At 48.8% G+C, this 13,743-nt stretch overlaps 1 protein-coding gene across 4 annotated transcripts in view; it reads left to right on the plus strand.

Moving 5' to 3' along the window:
* The first annotated feature begins 2,560 nt into the window (after positions 1-2,560).
* TACC1 (transforming acidic coiled-coil containing protein 1) overlaps positions 2,561-13,743 on the plus strand; it is a 103,991-nt gene continuing 92,808 nt past the window's right edge. For all 4 annotated transcript variants that reach the window (XM_069484994.1, XM_069484996.1, XM_069484997.1 and 1 more), the window contains exon 1: positions 2,561-2,821. The gene's annotated coding sequence lies outside the window, so the exon portion shown is untranslated. The remainder of the gene's footprint in view (positions 2,822-13,743) is intronic.

Here is a 13,743-nt window from a genome sequence, read left to right on the forward strand (position 1 = left end):
AAATGAATCTTAAAAAAAAAAACAAATCTCCTATCGTGAACAATCTTAACACTGAACTCAGAGAGGGCCCGGAGACTGTAACAAACCCTCCCTACCACACACCACAAACACAGCACGGACAAGGCCGAACTGGACAGCACCCTGTGAGCCCACAGCTTTTTAAAAAATTTAATTTAAAAAAAAATATTTATTTATTTACTGAGCTCACAGTTTAAGGACAAGTGAAATGAGAGCAACAATATTTTACAGAGTTGCTATGAGAAAAACTGTTTTCTATCTGAGGAGGCTGCAAACAGACCTGGCCCACATAGTAGGCAGGCAGTCAATGCTACGTAGCTAGCTAAACTCAGTGTGATCCCTCCCTCATCCACAAGCCAATCCAAGACTTGGCCTCCTATGAAATATTGTTCACCTTTAACCTTGAAAAGCCTAGATTTGCATCTCACCCTCAGCTCTGTCTTTTGCTGTCCAATGTGAGAATGTTGTGCCTGTGTATATATTCATGATATCAAACCAACTCATCTAACCATCGAAAAGAGGTGACTAATCTACTGAATCTTGCTCTCAGGGTAAGAATTAGCAGTGCCTCCCACTGATACTGCTCGCCAACATCCCCACATCTCTGGCAAGCCACACCCAGTGAGCGATACATCCTTCAAGTCTGTGGAATTAGACTTTGGTCCTTACATGGGGGCATAATCAGTATTTTTTAAATGTAGTTTGTCTATTGGTTAGATATCAAATAGACTCAATCTGTCTCCTTCTTTTCAGATTTCTTGAGATCATTTGAGGACAAAAACCAAATGAGAGAGCTCTATGGGCTGGGTGTGGTGGCTCACGCCTATAATCCTAGTATTCTGGGAGATCAAAGCAGGAGGATCGCTTAAGGTCAGGCGTTCAAGACCAGCCTGAGCAAGAGGGAGACCCCATCTCTACTAAAAATAGAAAAAATTAGCCAGGCAACTAAAAACGGAAAAAAAAAAAAAAAAATCAGCCGGGCATGGTGGTGGCACATGCCTGTAGTCCTAGCTACTTGGGAGGCTGAGGCAGGAGGATCCCTTGAGCCCAGGAGTTTGAGGTTGCTGTGAGCTAGGCTGACACCATGGCATTCTAGCCTGGGTGACAGAGCAAGACTGTCTCAAAAAAAAAAGAGAAAAAAAGAAAAAGAGAGTTCTAAGTTTATTTTAATACTATGCTTAAATACATTAGGGTATAAAATAGACACCTAATTAAATACTTTTAATGATGGGTTAGTTTTTTCTCCACACTAAACGAGTTTGAAACGATAGAATCTCTAAATTTCAGAATTTAAATGCATTTCAGTTATTTTCAAGTTCAGGTGCAAAACTCATGCTAGAACAGAAAAATACCACCTAGGTCAGTCTTGCGTTACCAACCAGGTAAAAATACTATGTAATCAGTACATCAACTCAACAATCTAGAAATTGCTAGCCTTAGTCTATTACCCACACAGTATAATTTCTGTACATGAAGGATACTTCTAAAAACAGTTGAAACTTTCTAACCTGATGAATAGGCAAAAAAAAAAAAAAAAAAAAAATTATAATACAATCTTGCTTACACTATTAATTTGTTTAATACCCACCTTCTCTTAATACATAGAACACAGGGGACGTTCTCATTTCCTGTTTGTGAACAAATCCCAATTAGCACAGTGAGAACTACCATGTTTTTATTGCTGGGGTCAACAAATACCCTAAAGGTTCCCAATTTGTGGTGGCATTTGACAGTTCACAGACATGCCACCCCCTGGGCTGTTACCAACAACTGACTCTCACAAGCAGCCTCTCAGCCCTCTGCACTTCCAACCCCGCCACCTCCAAGAATCACAACCAGGGTCTTCCGCCCCTGTCTCGGGGGGATAGGAGAGACAGAGTTTGTAAGGTGCAACAGGACCCCAGTTTGGGAAAGGAAGCCAATTCCAGGGTGACCATCACAGAAAGACCTAGAACTAAGAGAGGGCCTTGGAGACCACACCATCCCCTCCTTACCGCACACACACACAGCAGGGCAAGGCTGAACTGGGCAGCGCCCTCTGAGCCCACAGACTTCAAAAAAATTATTTTTTAAAACATTTATTTATTTGTTTATTGAGCTCATAGTTTAAGGACATCTTCACTGCAATCTTTTACCAGCTATTTAATTGCTGTTATTTTTCAATTAGAAGGGGGGAAAAAAAAACCCAACCAGTCAGAGGGATGTGGGCGTGTATGTTTCTTGGAATCCGAAGATCAGGAGGGGAAAGAAAAAAATCCATCAAAAATGTTCCCAGTACAAAAGTTGGCAAAACAGCTCTCGCTCTCTCTCTCTCTCTTTTTTTTTTTTTTAACTGAACTTTGTAATAGGAGAAATTCTCTCACAAGCAGAACGTGCTCCTGAGCCAAGTTTAGGCAGAGGGAAATTTTTCCAGCACGTCAAGAACGAAGCTGACGTTCCATTAAGAAAAAAAAAAAAACCAAAAACGAAAACATTGTAACGCTGGAGGGAAAGGAAAGGGGAGGAAAACGCAGGAGAGTCAGACGGAGCTTTAAATCCCGGCCGGGCCGCGCTGCGCGCAGGAAGCGCCCCGGGAAAGGAGCGCGGCGCGCGGCGCTGGGACGTTTCCTGTTCTGCGTCTGGACACCGACGCCCAAGTTCAAGACCATCCTCCTCCCTCGGAGCCAGCGCGGTCGGAGACCACCCTCCCCGGCCGGCGCCCGCCGCCTTCGGGCCGCGCCGCCCCGCCGCGCTCCGGGCGAGGGGACGTCGCCGCCGCAGGTGGTGCGGAGGCCCGGGCGGCCCTGGGGACCCGGCCCAGGAGGTAGGCGGCGGGGGAGGGGACGTTCCCCCTGAGCGAGCGGCGGCACAGGGTCCCCGCGGTGGGCGCGCCGGGTGGGGGACCGCGCGGGGCTGGCCGAGGTCAGGCTTTCCTTCCCCGCTGTCCAAGTCCAACTTCATTGTCGCGCGTCTGGGAGCACGTTTGGTTCGGTGGGGGATGTATTCGTGGCATAATTCTGGGAAGTAGATGGTGTGAAGCCCCTGATTTCTCTGTTTCTTACTTTTTTCCTGAGTCCCTGAAATGTCAGAGCGCCCAGTGGGTTCAGGGAGGAATGACGAAGGAAAGGTCTGGGAAAGGCATTTTCATTCACTACGATGAACCAGGGCCCTGCTGTTTCCCAGAACCTGGACCAGGTGTCCTTGTGGCCCAGGGTGCTCTGTCCTTCCCTGCCCCCCCACCTCCTGCCCTGGGGACACAAGCCTTGAGTTGTTTCTCCCGCGTGGGGGTGGGGCGCAGGCCCTTGAGCCCCAGTGTGGACAGAGCCCAGGTGCTGCCTGCAGCTTTGTCCCTGGGGAGCTAACTGGCGACCCAGAAGCCTGCCTGTGGCCCTGGGCTTTGTCGGGAACATGCTCCCAGCAGTTGGTGGCTGGAAGGCTGGCCTTGGCAATACACGTGCTGACATTGGACTGGCTCGTAGAACTCAGCCTGGCTTCTGTAAAAGGCGTCCTGGAAAATTATGAAGCAGTCGCCAGTGAAGCATTTCAAGTGCCCTGTCTCTGAACTCCCAGGGCTCCTGCTGTCTGTGCCACACAGTTTATTCCTTTCTTATTGCCTTGTGCTGTTCTGTGACAGGCTAGATAAATGAGGAAACACATTGAACAAAATAGTGATTAGTAATGATTACCTACTACAAAACGTGATGTTGAGGCAGTGCACTTGCTAAATGCCAGGTGCCATTCCAAGGGTGGTAGATACTATCATCATCATTCCCATCTTACAGATGAGGAAACTGAGGCTAGAGACGCAGTTAGTCAGTGGCAGAGGAGGGATCTGAAGAGAGGCAGCCTCGGTCTTCAGTCCATGCTGCTGTGCTCTGGAACCTGAAAAATGGGTTTGAATCTTGGTCCCCACATTGTCTAACTGGGTGACTTGGGACAAGTTAAATGCCCTCAGCCTCAGTTTCCTCATCTGTAAAATAGAATAATAATAACTCTAGCTCACAGAGGTGGTGTGAGAGGTAAATTAATTTTAGAAGATTATTTTACTGGAGCAGGTGCCCGAGGCGAGCATGCTCTTCCTGGTCACTTCCGTGTGCAGAACTGTTGAGGGACCCCTTTCAACTGAACAGCCTGAGAGTTCTGTAGGAGGTGGCAGCAGTGCCCTGTGAGGATTTATACCTTCCGCAGGGGACACTGGAGTCCCCTCGTCAGCCAGTGTAAGACTGTGGCTGCCTCCCCACCAGCCTGAGCTCCCTACAGGCGGCGTTCACATCTTACGTACGCTTGTTTCTGTTAGAAAATGTCTTGCAGGCTGTGATCCGAGGACATCCTTGCTCTCCCGAAGGGTCGCAGGGTCCCCTTTGGGGAGGAGTTCAACATGGAGCCTGTGGATGCCCTGGGAGCGTCCTCTGCCCACTGCTGACAAAGTAGCTCAGTCCTTATCTGACTTTTGTGTTGAGGTTCCCCGTTGAAAGAGAAGTGTTAAAATATTTACAGAACTGCTGACCTGGAAGAAGCAGTGCTTTGCCTGGGCTGAAAATGGCTGCGTACGGAACGGAGTGGATGCTCAGAGGGATTTCTCGCTTCCCCTGTCTAGGCTCTCAGTTGGCCCTGCCCTCCCATCCACCTCCTTTACTGATCACCTCCTGTCCCGGGGAGCCCCCTGGAGGTGGCGTGCCAGCCAGGCTCAGGGAGTGGGAAGTGGGCTCTTCCGTCTCATCCCAGGCAGCCTACAGGGACTTAACAAAGGGCAGAGCCCCAGAGAGCTTATATTATAGCCTGGCCTCTCTCCGAGTCTTTTCTGAATGTGCCCCTTCTCTGTGCTCACGGTTATGGACCATGGGGTCAATAATCATAGTAGCTAATTATTGATCTTCCTTGATGATAGCAGCTTACTTATTGAGCCAGGCGCTGTGCAGACGAGCTCTTGTCATCCTCACCGAAGCCCTGTAGAGTAGCTCTCAGTGTGATCCCCACTCTGCCAGGTGGAATCCAAAGGGAGGAACGTTAAGTGACTGGCCCGAGGGCGCCCAGCCAGTTAGTGCTGAAGGAGGATTGGAGCCCCGTCCTCCTGCGTCTGAGCCACCACACTGCTTTGCATAGTTTTGCAGCCCTGTTTGACAGAGGTAAGAGGGATATTGTTGTGAGTGCGGTTCTTTCCTGTTTCAGTGAACAATGCCTCCGGGGAATAGTCTGGGAGGAGCAGAGTCACTGGGCCAGGACGGAATGTTCTATGGAAGGAAGAGTGCTCCTGTGATTAAGTGGAGCTAGGATTCTTGTCCAAACTGCATCCCTGATAAACTTCACTTCCTCTCTGAGAGTTCATATGGTTTAACGGGAAAGAGCCAGGCTCTGTAGCCAAACTGCCTGGGTTCGAATCTCAGCTCTGCCACATATTGGCTAGGTCATCTTGGGCAAATGACGTAACCCTCTGTGCCTTAGCTTCCTGTGGAGAGAGATGATATTAATAATAACAGTACCTATTTCACAAAGATTATTGTGAAGATAAAATGACTCAATCCACATAAAACATTTAGAACTGTGTTTGGCATATAGTAAGCACTCAGCAAATATGTTACTGTGTGTAAAGGAGGTTGCTGAATTAACCTAAGGAAAAGCAGCTGGGTGGCAGTCTGGAAGTAAGAAGTAGCTGGTGTTGGAGACTATGAAATGGTCACCAGCAAATGTAATGTCATTTCACTTTGAGCTGGGAGGAGGATTGGGCCTGGATCCCCAGGTATGAAGGGCCCCAAGAGACAGCCAAGACCTACAGGAAAGAGTTTAGATGTCCTCCAAGAGGTTAAAGAGGTAAAACTGAAAAAACTAGTCATTAGTTGCCAAATTAGATGCTCAGATTAAATGGAGTAAGTCTAATTTATTTACCTTTGTAGTTACAGAAATTAGTCCCCCCTTTGATCTATTGTTGTAAAACACAAAACAATCTTGCTTGGGTTTTGTTTTCGTTGTGGTTTTTTTTTTTTTTTTTTTATTTGAGTAAATGGCATTGGCCGAACCACTTGTACTTTTGGAAGGATGACTTTAGGATTTTAAACTGAGATATAAAATTTAAGACCTAAATATAGCTGATAGAAAAAAAAGCACACAGCAAGGAGATCATGACTTACAAAAGAATGTTCTGGCTTTTTCAAAGAACAAATTTGTGAGCACAGCCTACGTCTGGATTAAATGGATAATGATCTTGAAGCCAGCCTACATCAGTGTTCCAACTTTTACTGGAAGTCCCAGTAGGTGAGAAATAAATCAATGACTGATGTTGAGTGAACACTTCCTACTAGCCAGGCATTGTGCTAAGTGTTTCCTGTGCCCCTTTCATTTGTTTAACCTTCAGCACTGCCTGCCAGGTGAGCACTGCCTGCCAGGTGAGGACTGCCTGCCAGGTGAGCACTGTTATTATCCCAGTTTGCAAGTGAGGGCGGCAAGGTTCAGAGAAGGAAGTGCAGACAGCTGGTATGTGCTGGAATTGGGATTCTAATTTAGGACTATCTCATTGGGGTGTGGGTGCTCAAATTTGACATTATAGTTCTAGTAAACCTAATCCTTCCTGACTCAAGCCATTTCTGTCTGATTGAAGAGCACTGTATGTGGAAGTTGATGGACGGAGCCATAACTCTTCCTGCGCCAGCGCAGCGGTGGTCTGAGTGCGACACTCTGGGGCACTTTGGGGAACAGGGTCAGGAAGATGTACGGACCATCTGGCGGGGGGCGCACGGTATAATTGCATCCACTCGGCAAGGAAACTGCCCCAGGCAGCTCCAGGTGTGGGTGCAGTCCTGAAGCAAGTTGTCTTCTTGGCTCTTCTCCGCGCACTCCCACAGGCCCCCCTGGGAGGGAGTCCTCCCTCCCTTTCTGCAAGGACCTCAGTCACTCCCTGACCAGACAGAGGAGGTCTCTGCTGTGGACTCCCACCCAGCCCCGCTCTGCATCTAATACCCTCAGCATCTCATATCCAAAATTGATCCTCTTTTTTTTTTTTTTTTTGTCCATCAGAACCCTCTTTGACCTGTGCTCAACTTTCAGCAAACTGTTTGAAAGTGCTTAATAAATCCATGCACTGGTGCAGCTCTGCCGGGAGACTTTTAGGCTTCTCGGTGACAGTGAACAGGAGATGCACATGGAGCAGGTGGGCTCCGAGGCACCCTCCCACCGCCCTCCACAGTGGTTACCCGCTCCGTGGCTGGAAAGGCAGGGTCCCTTTGGAGGGTCCAAGGGTCCAGAGCACAAGCTTTTTGTGTGTTATTGATGGAGATGCTGCTGCCCTGAATTTTCCGAACATTTATAGCATCGACCCAACAGGAACAGCTCCAGGCAACAGTGTGAAGCGTGAGATGTCATTTCTCAGTGCCCAGAGCCTCCCTGTTTGTCCTTTCCTCTTCCCTAGCAGCCGCTGTCCGCCCTCTGCTCAGCCTTCCCGCATTCCAATCCCCCTCCTCCCTCATCTCTGCGAGGCTGAAGGCCCTTCACTCACTGGACAGTGTGAAAGTGCACGTTGCCCAAGTGTGGGCGTGTTTATAACAAGAATCAAATTGTTTTGCTGGAAACGGGACGACAATGGACTTTAGGAGTTAGCAGTTTGGGGAGGGTTCTAAGGATTTTGGAACATACGTCCTCCTTAGCCCTACCGCCCCCATCACACACTGCAAACCCGAGCTCATCTGGGGCCCGGCAGTCATTATGCAGGGTCCTAGTTTAATAACTGGGGGTGGGTGTTTGAGGGAAGGGAGAAAAGTCTATTGCGTGTCCCCTTACCCCAGGCCACCCAAGACATGGGGGGGGAGGGGGCCTCTCCACCTTCTGCACTTCCAGCTCTGGAGAGGCAGTGAAGATACTGTCTGCTTAGCCTCACCCTCTGTTTTCAAAAGGAGGCTCCAAAGAAATATGAGCAGATTGGAGCGTTGAAAAAGCAGACACAGTACAGAACAAAACTCGCCAAGAGGGCGAGGAAGGGCTCAGTTATTGTTCAACATGGGCCTCTCGTGGACCCTTGGAACTTTCCATAGTCTGACTTTCTGGCTAATTATTACCACCTGGAGTGGTTGCTGGCAGCCGAGGCTTCGCCCGGCCTGCCGGGCCTGCCAGCCAGAGGGCCGCCCAGCTGCGGCCAGCTGCTGCCGCACCCTGGAATTTTCTCCAGGGAGCAGGCAGGTGTGTCCACCGACTGCGTCCTGTCCCCTGGAAGTCGGCCCCCCAGAGCCGGGTCTGGGTTTCCCAGTGTCACGGTTCCCCTTCCAGCACCCCTGTGCTGTGTCTGCACGCCGCACGGGAACACAGCCTGCTCCTGTGCTTGGAGCAGCCACACGCCTGGACAGACGCAGGGGCGCGTCTGGTAGAAGAGAGGCCCGGACACGTGTACTTCAGTAGATGAACAGCCGTGGGGACTTGAGGCAGGCACCAGCCTGGCCTGGGAGGGCATTGAGTCTGCTGCTCGAGTCACGAGCGTAATGCTGAGAGGGATCTCACTCTCTATTCGAAACCTTTCGTTTTACAGCTTTGGAGAATGAGGCCCAGAGAGGTGGTGGGTGGCCCAAGACCACAGAGCCAGGGGCCAGGGGCCTCTCTGTTTCATAAACCCAAACTGGTATGTGTGGATAGTCTTGAGAAGGAATTAGTTATGTGGGTGCTGGGTATTGCCATTTTCCCATTTAAATCCACTCTCCGCCATTCTCCACTCCTGCGTGCCCAGGAGGCTGGCTGGGACGGCTCCCTTACATGGGGCTTCCGGTTAGATCCAGCTAGTGGAGAGCACTGCGGAGAGAAGTCAGAGGGAGGGACGTGCACCGGGAAGGGTTGACCCCGCTGGCTCCTTTCCTGCAGCTGCCAGGGCTGGCTGCATCCTCTGACTCAAGGCTACAGCTGGTGTGCGCAGCCTGACCGGTCAGGCCTGGGGCAGTGACAGCATCTCCCTCCGCTGTCCCCACCCTGCAGCCCTGGGCGACTGCATTGTCTCTTGCTGTCTCCCAAATCCTACTCAGACCTTTGTAAACAGTCGCTTTATTAAACTCTCAAATTGCAAAGTGTTACCTGCCAGCATCCTGGCTGACACACGGGGATGGTTTTGTTTACTATCGAAAGAGAAAAATCTGCATGAAAGGAAAAGGTACCTGAATTTTAGGAAGTGCATGTGATGGTTTCCTGTGGCTGCTGTAACAAATGACCACAAACTTGGTGGCCTAAAACAACAGAAATGTCTTCTCTCACAGTTCTGGAGGCCAGAAGCCCAGAGTCAGCATCCTTGAACTTGACAGGTGTCAGCAGCGCTGTGCTCCCTCACAGGCTCTAGGGGACAGTCGGGTCCTCGCCTCTTTCAGCTTCCGGTGGCTGCCAGCATTCCTTGACTTGTGGCCACATCGCGTCAGTGGTCACCTCCTTAGTCACATTGCCTTCTCCTCTTTGTGTGAGATCTTCCTCTGCCTCCCTTTATAACGATGCTTAGGATTGTATTTAAAGTCCCCCCAGATAATCCAGGATAATCTCGCCGTCTCAAAAATCCTTAACTGGACCACGTTAACAATTAAGGTAACAAATAGGACAGCGTTGTTCCAAATAAGATGACATTTACAGGTTCCGGGAATTAGGACCCGGTCTTTGAGGCCATTTTTCAACCTGCTGCAAAGTGTGACCGAGGCTCTGGAGAATTCCTTCAGAACAATTCTCCTGGCACACATTTGTGGACACCCTTATGCTTGACAAAAGTGTTGACCGGTCTTTGGGGTGGTGGGGGGGTGCACATTGTTGAAGGTGCCTTTTAGCCCAGAGACTGTAATTCTCTTATTTTGGGGGCTGGCAGCTGGATGTCACTATGAGAGTCCCATGCTGAAGCCAGCTCATTCTCACCAGGTGAAGCACTGAGGGGGACAGGATGATGGGCTGGGATGGGGACACGAAAACTGTGAAAGGGCCCAGCCTGGAGACTTTTAGGGTGTGGCAGTCATTCGACACAAAAGGCTGAATCCTAGACCATAAAAACTGGAAGACCCTCAAGAAATTACCTGGCGCTGGGGCCGCCTTGTACAGATGAGGAAACTGACGCCTGGAGAAGGGGTTTCCTTACAGCTGGTTAGTGACAAGCCCAGGGCTGAAATGGAAGTCGAAGCACTCAATGTAAGGGTGGAATAGCTACATAGATCATTTGGAATTCTTTCAAGGGAGATTTGTCTCTCCTCTTCATTTATTTACTTGTTTAACCATTTACTTTTATTAGTAAAGACTTATGTATATTTATTTTATACTTTGAGTTATAATAATACTTTATTAATTTTATTGCTCAGATTGTCCCTGCTTTGGCCATTGAGAACTCTTTCAGTATCCCTTTGCTATCCCCCATCATTGTGGGTTTTGGTGTTGTGTTTGTTTTTTGAACACTGTTTTTTTTTTGAGACAGGATCTTGCTTTGTCACCTGGGCTAGAGTGCAGTGGCATCATCATAGCTCACTGCATCTTCAGACTCCTGGGCTCAAGTGATGCTCCTGTTTCAGCCTCCTGAGTAGCTGGGACTATAGGCACGTGCCACCATGCCTGGCTGATTTTTCTATTTTTTGTAGAGATGGGGTCTCACTATGTTGCCCAGGCTGGTTCAAACTCCTGGCCTCAAGCAATCCTCTTGCCTCAGCCTCCCAAAGTGCTGCGATTACAGGCATGAGCCACCACACCTGGCCTGAGCTCTTTTATTTTATTTTTTTTTTTACCTTCTGGCACTACAAGATGCTCAAGGCTCATCTCATATGTTTTCTGCCCCAGTCCTAGAATCAGCTATTTCTCCAAGTAGCCCTGGTTCCTTTTATTGGAGCCCAGTGTTGAAAACCAAGATCTGGGTGCTAGGTGTGCTTGTTGGTCCTGGGGTGCCATTGCTGGGTGTCATTGCTTCTAGGCCCTCCCAGTTGATGGAGCAAGGAGATATATGAGTGTGCACTAGCCTGTGTACATACACACATTTGTACGTATTTCTATGTGTAACCCTCTGTGCCTGTTAATATATTAAGCAAAACATGAATTCACACTGATGTCTCCAACTCTAGCCCGTGACTACAAGGATCAGTCTAGACCTCCCCTTGCTTATTTGTACCTTCTCCAACAGTGAGAAACATGGCTCCTCCACCTGCCATTGTTTTAGTTGTTCAGTTGCAATGTACATGTGTAGTGGTATTAGAATTGTTAACATGCGCCCCCATGGGAAACACCTTTATCAAGTAGATTACAGTGCTCACGTACGGTTGCTTTTGGCTTTCATCTTAACAGACTCCACTCATTTCCAGAGTTACTAGGTCGACATCTTTCTCCCTACACCGTCTTCAGTGAGGTGGTTTCGTACATTTGGGATACGGTTAGATTATTTTGTCTAGTCTGCATTCCATCCGGGGATCCCCTGACCTCCTAAATGATTTTTCTTTAATTTGCATACGACTGTGCTATAAAGTTCTATGGGTCTTGACAAATGCATAGTGTCATGTTTCCACCATTATCTCATCATATAGAACAGTTTCATGCCCTAAAACGTCCCCCGTGCTTCACCTGTTAAGGCTTCTTGAGGAGCAACAGCTGGGGAAGGAAAAGGAGCGAAAGCAAGATTGGGCAGGAGGAGCTTCAGGCCGTGGTGCAGGCCTGACACAGTCTCAGCCAGCCTCGGGGGGAGCTCCAAAGCCAAGATTGCCCCTTCCAGGAGTTCCCTGTTGGGCAACAATGGCCAGGGCTTTATACTGCTGCCTTGCTCAGCCATTGTCTGGGGACGGGCCAGAGAAGACATTGCAGCTGAGACAGACCGTGAAGGCACCAACAGCTGGAGGTTATCAGCTAACCACATTCCTTGAAGCTTCCTTGCTAAATCCTTTCTTGCAGAGGGATCTGAGTGCTGCAACTCTGGGTGTGCCAGAACTATCTTTGGAAATTCCAGGCAGAGGTTGGCTGACCACTGGTCAGGAGCCTTGAGCAGAGGATCCACCATTGGGTGGGATTTGGGACCAGATGATCCCATTGGCTCCTTTCAGCTCTTGGGCCCTGTGACCGCCCTGATCCTGCTGTGGTCCAGGGAACCCAGGTGTTCCGTTGCTCACACGCAGCCCACCTTGCTCAGACTTCTGCTTCCCTCTTGCACTCTCTTACGCCCTGCTATGTCAGAACACCTCCTTTCCCAGGGACCGTTTACAGAGGAGCAGAGGAGCCAGAAGACAGGGTCTGTGGGTCTCACTTCTGCTGTCCACACCCTTTTAGATCCCAAATGCTCAAAAAAAAAAAAAAAAATGGTTACAGCACCCGTAGCAATATGGATCAAGGAGCTGAACATAGATATTAATAAAAAGTTTAATGCTACAGGCAAGAAAATGGAACTTTCAAAGTTAAGACTACACAAGCCGAATCCCTGTCTGAAGTGTCCCCTCCCTGGAACATGGCAAAGGCAAAACAGCGGCGGTCCCTCCTGATCTATGCACATACCACACCTGGCAAGATACGGTATTTTTATTTTCTTCCCTCCTACCCCCTTGCTCGTGGTGGCCCCTGGTTTCCACTGGCAGGTGCAGAGTCATTCACTGCAGTTCTGGTCTTCCCCTGCAGGCAAATAGAAAACTTTCAGGCCTCCTGAAGAAAGAATGGCTCTAGTGTTTTGTTCTACCTGTGCTTATTCTGCCTTTTGTTCAGCCTGCTTGAGGTTAAAAGCCTGCTTTTATTGTTTGTTTTTTGGGTTTTTTTTGCAACTTGGCAGCTATTTCTGGCTCCCGAGTGTCCTAAGGTAAATAATTAAGGTCTCTACATGGCCTCTAAGGACAGTCTTAACTTGTAAGCCAGAAGAATTTATTTTACTTTGTCTCTCTAGAGAGTTCCTTTGAATGTTTGCTGCTGCTTTGCAGCATTTTCAGGCTTCATAGGCCCTGTTTGCCCGGCTGGAGAACAGTAGAGTTTTTTTTTTATATTCATGATGCTGTTTTATACAGTGAACCGTGCATACTGATTTTAATTCCAAAGGCTCACAAATTAAAGAGCTTCCTTGAACCCAGGCCCTCGGATTCTTGACAGCTTTCTGGTTTTTCTGCCCTCTTTGTCTCTTCTCGGTGGAATGACCAAAACCAGAACCTGCTGGGCGGTGAGCGGAAAGAAAGCACTGGTGGATGGGATTGTCCCCACCCTGCCACTCCCGGGACCGGTCAGTGGTGTCAGAATCGTGTTTAAATACCCAAAGGTTGTTCCAGGTCACTACTCGGAAGGTGGATGAGACCCAAAAAGGTAGTGAGAGTTCAAGAGGGCACTTGTGAGTCACTAAGTCCAGGATGTATGAATTCTGGGCAGGTTCTGTCTTTCAAAACAATGACAGGGCACAAAAAATAGCCTGCTTAAAAAAAAAAAAAAAAATTCAATAAAACGCTCATAAAGGGTACACTGTCCCTGAACCATTATGTAGGCATAGAAATGACAAGTAAATGAAATGCAAAACAAAAGAAGCTTAAAAAAACAAGTGCTTTCATTCCTCCTGCTGAAACTGCAGACGGAAACGTGCAGTTGGCAGCTGTTTCCAGAGCGAGAGAGCAAGGTCCCTGGTCTGGAGCCCTGGCCTCGTCTGGAAACTGCCTACTTACAGGGGACAGTTGCATCACCTTGAAACGGGAACAAAGACAGGGTTTTTTTGGCCAGAATTTGGCTTTGCTAGCACAAGGCATTAGAGAGTAGTCGCACATGCAGTGGCTGGCGGAATTATAGAGGAATTTCTGGGAATAAGCCTTAGGCGAAAGGCATTTGGCTGGA

Source organism: Eulemur rufifrons, chromosome 12 (genome assembly GCF_041146395.1).
Source record: "Eulemur rufifrons isolate Redbay chromosome 12, OSU_ERuf_1, whole genome shotgun sequence".
Lineage (NCBI taxonomy): Eukaryota > Metazoa > Chordata > Mammalia > Primates > Lemuridae > Eulemur > Eulemur rufifrons.